This window comes from Micromys minutus (assembly GCF_963924665.1).
Source record: "Micromys minutus genome assembly, chromosome: 2".
Taxonomy (NCBI): Eukaryota; Metazoa; Chordata; class Mammalia; order Rodentia; family Muridae; genus Micromys; species Micromys minutus.
In genome coordinates this window covers 34147068-34156645 of record NC_137971.1, presented here as the reverse complement: position 1 = coordinate 34156645, position 9578 = coordinate 34147068, and positions in this window count along the sequence as shown.

The window sequence follows — 9578 nt, the reverse complement described above, 5'->3', positions numbered from 1 at the left end:
GTCCAGGCCATGTTTGCTCTCATAATTCCAGGCACCTCGAATGTTTTTTTCTTGGAATCTCCACACGTTGTATACTTAAGACTGATTAGTCCCATTGGAAAAGCTTTGTGCCATTTACGGAGGCAGAACTTTGCAAAGGAACTCCTAAAGGTCCCTTAAGCAAGGGCAACCCAAGGAAGGAGACAACTGGCTCTGTCTTCTGATCTAGTGAGAGGAAGCCAAACCTTTAGGGGATGTTAATTTCCTAGAAACCTATGCCCTAGAAATGGAACAGGAATGGCTGAAGGCTGGAATTGACCCTAAGATAACAGAGCAAGCAAAGTGGGAACTTTGAGACTCTGATATCAAGCAGGTGTCACTGACATGTCCAACCCCTGTCAGGACACATGGTAAACCTCTCACCATAGCGAGGTGGTTTGCTTCTGGAGAAATCTATCTGGAACACAACGGCTACAAAAAAAGAAAAAAAAAAGTGTGTTGAGCCCTTTCCTGTCAGATGTCAGTGCTCTGAGAGAAGTTTTATCCCTGGCTTCATGATACTGAAACTACCATTGTGGGTGTGGGAGATGGGGAGAAAGCTGCTGCTTTTCCCTTAAAGGAAAGACTGAGCAGCTATCCACAACCCTTAAGTCCTGGTGGCTCTTTTCTAGGGGACCTGCTTGCTACATGTAGAAAGATTTTTGTGTTAAAGCTTCCCATTCACAGAGCAGGGGAGGATTTCCTGGGGGAGCCTATAGAAAATAAACATTCTGGCTCTCCCCTGGGAATCTGATGCCTTAGGTCTGCAAGCATCCCAGGTACTTTGTCAGTGCAAGTTAGGTCCACCCTGAGCATTCCTTACCAATTACCGCTCTACACAGATGTTTCTGCAAGGAGGGCAGGGAAGGTGGGTGGAGCTAGGGCGTAACCAAGAACTCTGTGTACCTCAGCTGTGCCAGGAGCCCATCTGTGCTTAGTTTCTATGTTGCTTGTCCATGTGCAAGGGCATTTCGGGTCCTCCTGGGATAGGCCATGACTACCACCATACTATTTTTCCATACGTAGTTGACGTGAGGCATGTGACAGGCTGAGCAGGCAAGCAGGCTGTTCTTGGTATGTTAATCTTTCCTTCCCACTCCCTCATGGAGCTAGATTGGGGTTACTTGGGAAGGCCATGAACCTTTGCTTTGGCTTTGAAATAATGATGCTTTCCCATTTTTCTTTTTTTAACCAGAAACACAGGGTTCCAAAGCCCTGGCCCGGGAAACAAGTTCATTTTTACACTTTTACACAGAAGGAAATAACTAATCGCATGTTTACTGTACTCTTATTCAGCATGGCTGTAATTTAGAAGCCAGCGGGTTATAAAAATATACCCGAAGTGCATTTTGTTGCAGATGTTACCACAAAAGGATGTGGGTAGCCCTGGACCACAGTGCCCCAGAGCTACCCAGGCTGCTGCTCACTCTCACTGCCGTTCCTAGCTGTACCCTTGGGGCTGAGAGTTAATGATGGAGCCATGGTATCCTGAGCTACCCATTCTGAATTTGGCAGAAACTAGAAGGCCACGTGTTGGTTTTGTACACTTGGATAGAATGTCTGGTGTCGAGGGCATTTGGGGAGTTTGGGGAAATAGATACGCTCTGCCTCTCCTGTAAATCCTTTGGTGATTTGATAGAGGATGTGAAGTTTGCCCCTCATTTTCAAATCATGGGACCTGCATAAGAGGTATTCCCAGCCAATGTCTAAGTTAAAACAAGCCAGCAGGTGCTTTCCACTCGGCATCCCAGAAGGAACCAGTTTGTGGGTCCTTGAGTCGCTTGGAAGGGTGAGGCTGGGTGCTAAACAGAGGAAAGGCCTGAGGTGGATGGACAGGAGCCTGCTCTGTTGTCAGAGGCTTTTAATACCACAGGAGTCCAAGTCCCTTCTGAGGGGGCCACTTGCTCCTCCTGTGTTAAACAGCAGACTTCTGGCTTATTCGGAAATACTGGCTGTATGTAAATAAGCAGGCAGTAAAGGCAGTATCTATTAGGTTGAACCCTGGAGAGCTTCGGTAACTATAGCACAATTTAAATTTTCCAGAGTCATCTTGAAGCTGGTCCCTGGAATGAGATGCTGTTGTGACCAAGACACTTAGTTGGTGTGGGCAACAAAGAAACTACCAGTGGGGGACTCCCTGCCAGACAGAACACCAAAGTTTAAATGGCTGTTTTCTAAATGCCAGGAAAGACACACACCAGTATATCTGAGCTGCATGGAAAGAAGGTCCCTACTCCATGTAACATATTCCTGGGCCACTTCTGTGCTGCCTGGAAGGCAGATCACATTTTAGACTTTCACAGCTCTAGTGGCCGGAGAATTCCCTGAGTGTTCATAAGCCAGTCCCAGAGTTTTCCATTTACAAGGTCTAGCAAACGCCCAGGAACCAGCATTTCCACATAGTTTGCAACTGCCGCTGCTGGTCCAGAGGCCACACGGTGAGAATAAACGTCATTTATAAGTCACCTTTCCCTTCCCTCAGCTGAAAGGGTCTGTCTGTAAGGATTGGGGTCCATATTTTGTCACCTGGGGGATGTCTCAAAGCCCGAGTCTTAGTAGTCACAACGTTCCTTGTAGAATTTGTGCTTCCCAATTGAAAGATAATTCTGAAAAGATGCCTTTATCTATGAGAAGCCTTCTTTGTCTATGGCTCGGCCAACATAGCCCGTGTTTATAAACTCTTCATTCCTCTAGAATTGGCTCTCTGAACTTGCCAGTGCAAGTTCTTAAAGGACTTAAATCATAACCATTGTACAAAGAAAGACAATGACTACATTCACTCAGACACTTAGACCCCCGCCCAGCTGCTCTTCCCAGAGCCCGTCTGTGCTTTGGCCCCCCTTCCTGATGAAGCCCCTTTGGAGCCTTGGAGTCACAGTGATGAGGACCCAGTGCACCACACAGCTGCTCTCAGCAGCTGCCTCTAAAACCTCCTCTGTTCCCATTCTGTCGATGGCCAGAAGCACACAACAGTCCTTCTACAGCCAAGAGAGAGGCCACTCTGGACATGCATGCCAGCAGCTGAGACAGACACATCTGTGAGGCAGTCACAGGAGCCTTTGAGACTAGGAGCCAACTGAAGGTAGCCATTGTCCGGAAGGTATACAAGTGCATGTCACAGCTCCAGAGTCAAAGACTGAGTTAAGAGGAGAAAGAGTCAGAAGAAATCAGTGATCCGCTGGGAAACTGGAGCCAACGTGGTTATATCCTTCCTGTCAATAAATTAATCTCTAAGCCTCAACTCTAGGAAGGACAATCACCAAGACTGATTGACGGCCTTGATGACCAAAGGAACATCAATAAAGTGTGTGTCATTCAATCACTGTCAAGATATAAGGCCAGACACATAATCAAATACCCAAACGCTCAGGGTCTGTCTTACAAACTCTTGATCCTGGTCCTTATGGGTTTTGCTTGTTTGTTTCCATTTCGCTGGCTTTGTCTGTTTAGGCTTGGTTTGGGGTTTTGGTTGGTTGGCTGGCTGTGGGGTTTGTTCAGAAACAGGCTTACTGTGTAGCCTGGATGACCAGCTGGTATTTCCCATGCATTGCAGGCTAGCTTCAGACTCATGTTAATCGGGATACTGCCTGCTTCAGCGGGTCAGAGGGTAGGACTACAGGTGGGAGTGACTGAGTCCAGTCTGAAAAATGGTTTTAAAGGTAGAAAATAGCTTTATCTTCATGTATCAGTAGTTTCTGGACTTCAACTAAAGAGAACAATTGTCCCACGGTTGTCAGAGCACAGGGTCTTGGATTCCAGGATGTGTTCTGTCACCGTTTCATCTTTGTTTCTAGCACTTATTAATGTTAGGAAATCAAAACACTGTCCTTGCCCATTGGCAACGCTTTCAACTAACTGTGCATTCACCACCACCTGGAGAACTTCGTCCCACGCCAGCATGATGAACGGTGGTCTAGGCAATGAACCGAGCCATCTGCATAGCAAGAGTGTTATCCAAATCTTTGGAAACACAAGAAGTCACATTTGTGGGCTTTAGCTCCCGTCTGCTTGGTTCCTTTTCTCCTCATGTGCACCCACCGATTCTGTTTCTACAAAGATATCAGGCATCTCTGTAGAGTTGACCCATGGAAGATACTCAGCTCAGAGCAAGAGATGGGCAGTGTACAGGAGCCTGCTTTAGCAGAGAAAGTTGTTCCTAATAACTCTTTGATGAGCTGGTCCATTACCCTTGCCCGTGTTAGTACTACATACCCGGTGAACAGTCCCTAAGCCTGGAGAGCACATCACAGTAAGCATTCTCTGCTCACGTGTCTGGGAGGTCGGTGATGGGGCACTCCTGACCTTAGCCAGTCTCGCATCTTTTTATTACCATTGGCCGCTCAGGTCAGGCCTGAGCCGGTGTCCAGCCTATGCGTGTTTTCATGGCCATCCAAACATGCAAGAAATAAGGGAACAAAATTCTGGAGACTTGGGTTTGATCTGGCACCTCATCACTTCCGTGACATTGTATTGGCCCAAGTGAGTCAGAGGACCAGCCCAGATCCTTGGAGAATAAAAAACAAACCCTGTAGTGAGAGGAACTGGCGGTCATACGCCAGAGTGTTTACAGCTAAAGAGAAGAATTAAAAAAACAATCAATAGGCATAAAATGAAACTAACCTATCATAAGAAGACCATCCTCTACTGTTACCTGGCCAGGTAGCTCAAGAGACATACTTCTGGCCAGGCAGAGGTGGTGCACATCTTCAATCCCAGCACTCAGGAGGCAGAGACAGGTAAATCTCTGAGTTCAAGGCCAACCTGGTCTATAGAGTGAGTTCCAGGACACCCAAGGCTACACAGAGAAACCCTGTCTTGAAGAGAGTCAGTCAGTCAGACAAGACAGACAGACTTCTCTTGACCTATTTAGATACTGGTGGCGAAGGGTGGAGACAGCACATCTGGTCCACCCATGAGACCACCTGGCTCTGGCAGAGCTTTCCTCGTGGAGGTCTGATACAAGAGTCGGCCACACATGCCTATTGTCATCAGGGAAACCCAGCCTGGGTGAGCCGTGCCTGAATGTAAATGGAAGATTGGAAAGGTAGCCACTTGGAAACCATTGTGGTATGGATGGAACTAGAAAATATCCTGAGTGTGGTAACCTAGTCACAAAATATCGCACATGGTATATGCACTCACTGATACATGGGTTTTAGGCAAAAACCTTGGAATACCCATGATACAGCTCACAGACCATATGAGGCTCAAAAAGTAGGAAGATCAAAGTGTAAATGCATCAGTCCTTTTTAGAAGGGGAAACATATTCACAGGAGGGACTTGGGAGGAAGAGAGGAGGGAAGAGGAAGAGGGGTTGGGATCAGGTATGGAAGGATATGGGATAATATACAGAGGGTCAGAAAATTGAACAGAGGTGTGTAGCAGTGGGGGATGGCAATCTGGGAGTAGCCACCAGAAAGTCCCAGCTGCCAGGAAAGCAAGAGGTTCCCAGGACCCAATGGGGATGAGGTTAACTGAAATGCCCAGCAAAAGGAAGGGAGAACCTGTAGAGACCATATTCAGAGGTTAGACAAGGCCCCAGTTGGAGGACAGAGCCACCCACTCATCTCCAAATCTTTAACCCAGAATTGCTCCTGTCTAAAGGAAATATAGGGACAAAGGGTAGAGCAGAGACTGAGGCCATCCAGAAACTGTCCCACCTGGGGATCCGTCCTATAGTCACCAAACCCAGACAATATTGCTGCTGCCTAGAAGTGCTTGCTGACAGGAGCCTGATGTAGCTGTCTCCCAAGAGGCTCTGCCAGAGCCCGACAAATACAGATGCAGATACTGGCAGCCAACCATTGGACGGAGCACAGGGATCCCAAAGGAGGAGTTAGGGAAAGGACTCAAGAAGCTGAAGAGGTTTGCATGGCTTCCGCTGCATAAGTAGCCTTATCTGGCATCAACGGGAGGAGAGGCCCTTGGTCCTGTGAAGGCTTGATACCCCAGTGCTGGGGAATACCAGGGCAGTGAGGTGGGAGTGGGAGGGTGAGTGGAGGAGCACCCTCATAGAACTAGTGGGAGGAGGGATGAGATAGGGAGTTTGTGGAGGGGAACCGGGAAAGGGAATAACATTTGAAATGTAAATAAATAAAATACCCAATTAAAAAAAAAACACATGGTAACACAAACTGAGAGAAGCATGTGATCATTGTCTTAGGAGTTGTTCAGACGGTGTCTTGGGGTGAAGAACACAGAGTGTGAAACTAGGTTTTTCTATCACATCTTCATGACAAAATTAAGCTTAGGGTAATCTGACCTCCACTGCCTCTGAGACAGAATCATAGAGGCACAAGTCACAGCAGAGTCCCCTCAGCTCTTGGCTAAGGATCATTCTTACTGCAAGCCATTGCCACTTCCTGGGGCCAATAGGGAAAGGGTCCCATGATAGCCAGCAGCAGCCTAACCGGTCTTGCAAGGTTTGGGGCCAAGCTACCATGCCTGCCTGTTGACATGGGGGTAGAGAAAGAAGCTGGTATAGAAGATTTAATAACAAAGTTAAAAGGATTCCTTTTACTTAATACTCATTTAACTGTCTGGCTTGCTCTGGTAAACACTATATACTGAATGTTTTCAAAATGCTAAGATGTCTACTTGTCTCACGGCAAAGGGGGACACACCATCATTTATCAAGCTTGAGAAACAGCCTTATAGACACAGGTAGAGGAAACAGAATAAGAACTCTGTTGCTGGGCTAGAGAGATGGCTCAGTGGTTAAGAGCACTGACTAGTCTTCCAGAGGTCCGGAGTTCAGTTCCCAGCAACCACATGGTGGCTCACAACCATCTGTAATGGAATCCAATGCCCTCTTCTGGTGTGTCTGAAGACAGTTACAGTGTACTCATATACATTAAATAAATAAATCTTTAAGAATGAATTCGGTTGCTATCAACTTCTGAAACATGGTAAATTGATCCATGATATGACCCCTTTGTGTTCATAGACAAAGGCTGAAAAAACTCATTGTCTGTCTCTGGAGACAGACACTCAGGTGGTCTTGGATTAGCAGAGATAACTCCTATTTGCTTCAGGGAGCAAGTCAAGAACAGGTATCTCTGTAGGTACATGGGGTAGTTATCCCCAGTAAAGCTAGCATAGTTGATCATGAGGTTTTCTTGTCTATCAAACGGATTCTTCATCCCCTGTGCCAGGCTATGAGGCTTCTTGGGGTCTCTTCTAGGGGCATCCTTTTCTCAAAATTCAAAATGGCTACTACCTAAAAATACCTGTGATACATGCAAGTCTGTATATCAATATACATATGTAGTTCAAGTGAAATGCACCCATCTAGGGCTGACCATACTCCCCCAAGTGCCATATCCCATCTAACAAAATCCCAACAGCAGGCATGAGATGCCCTCTTTTGAATTGGTTGGTCAGGGTTATTCAAGAGACTCCCAGAACATTATTTCTGTTGCCTTTGATTGTCCTCCAGAGGTAGACAGTAAGTCCCTACTTAAGACACCAGGCACTTTAGATACAGGACCCACAGGATCCACACTAGATCTGAGCTGAAAGCCTCTCTAGGGACTAACTTTCACGATACCAGAAGCAACTTTCAAGCTTTCAAAGGAAGGAAGTCACCAATAGCCCTGCCCATCAATGATGCCTATAAACAGCAGGTCACAGAAAGCCCTCACAGTAGAGTAGCGGCACCCTTACATTAATCAGCAGTTCTCTGGGTGTGAGGTCCCTTCAACAAGAAGGAAATCATGCCTGACACGGAAACCTAGCCAACAACTGGGGTGGGAGGGGGGAGGTTGAGTGGTGCTATTAAACTCATGGATTTCAGAGGAAAACCTACCACCGCTTTACTGAACCAGCATAGTCTCCAACTGCATTTTAAAATTTGTCCTTATAAATAGAGCTGCTATGAACATTGTGGTGCATATATCTTTGTTGTGTACTAAGGTGTCTCTGGGGTATATGCCCAGAAGTGGAATAGCTGGGTCTTCAGATAGTATTATGTCCAATTTTCTGAGGTATCGCCAGACTGATTTCCAGAGTGGTTGTATTAGTTTGCAACCCCACCAACAGTGGAGAAGTGTTCCTCTTTCTCTGCAACCTCGCCAGCATCTGTTGTCATCTGAGTTTTGGATCTTGGCCAATCTGACTGGTGTGAGGCGGAATCTCAGGGTTGTTTTGATTTGCATTTCCCTGATGGCTAAGGATGTCGAGCACTTCCTCAGATATTTCTCAGCCATTCGATATTCCTCAATTGAGAACGTTTTGGTTAGCCCTGTACCCCATTTTTTAATAGGGTTATTTGATTCTCTGGTGTCTAGCTTTTTGAGTTCTTTGTATACCTTAGATATTAGGCCTCTATCTGATGTGGAGTTGGTAAATATCTTTTCCCATTCTGTTGGCTGCCATTTTGTTTTCTTGACAATGTCCTTCGCCTTACAGAAACTTTGCAATCTCATTAAGTCCCATTTGTTAATCTTTGACCTTAGAGTTTGAGCCATTGGTGTTTTGTTCAGAAAATGTTCTCCTGTGCCTATATGTTCTAAAGTTTTCCCTACTTTCTCATCTAATAGTTTCAGTGTATCTGGTTTAATGTGGATATCTTTGATCCACTTACACTTGAGCTTTGTACAAGGAGATAAGAAAGGGTCTATTTTCATTCTTTTGCATGCTGAGTGCCAGTTGGACCAGCACCATTTGTTGAATAGGCTGTCTTTTTTCCATTAAATGTTTACAGCCAGAAGCTGGAAAGAACCCAGATGCCCTTCAGAAGATGAATGGATACAAAAATTGTGGTACATTTATACAATGGAATACTACTCAGCCACCAGAAACAATGACTTGACCAAATTCTTAAGAAAATGGCTGCATCTAGAGAAGATCATCCTGAGTGAGATAACCCAGTCACAAAAGAACAGACATAATATGCAGTCACTGATAGTGGGATGCTAACCCCCAGAGGCTCGCACTGCCCCAGAAACAACTCACAGACTATAGGAAGTCCAAGAAATAAAGAAAACAAAACAAAACAAAAAAATCTTTACACAACAAGAAAACTTTGACTATTTTCATGTTACATTTTGTTTTGCATGTACTTTGTGCTCATTGTAACTATTGGGTTTTCGATGCATACTGTCAAACCTTTAAAAAGATCAAGTACTGACTATTCATATAGATTTATGTAAAAATTATTTTAAAATCTGAAAAAAGTACTGACAATAATGTATTGTATAATTTTACACACAAAAAAGCTTGAAATCTGTACATTTATCTTTGTTTTGTAAAATAAAGATGTTAAAAAAAATTGTCCTTATACCCACAGAAAGGTGTAGTCCTTACCCCTCACCAAGGAAACTTCTCTTGGTGACAAAGACTATTACAGAAGACCACAACTATTAACATGCCGAGTTGTGAAGCCCATTCCCAACTGATACATCTACAACACGATTTCTGTATCTAAGGCTCAGGGATCACTACAGAAGAGGACACAGAAAGATTGTAAGCACCAGAGGATCAAGAAGCTTGTTGTGAGATTGTGTCTGCTGGAAACATCAGAGAAGCTTTGTACATGAGGCCCCAACAGCATGGCTGCC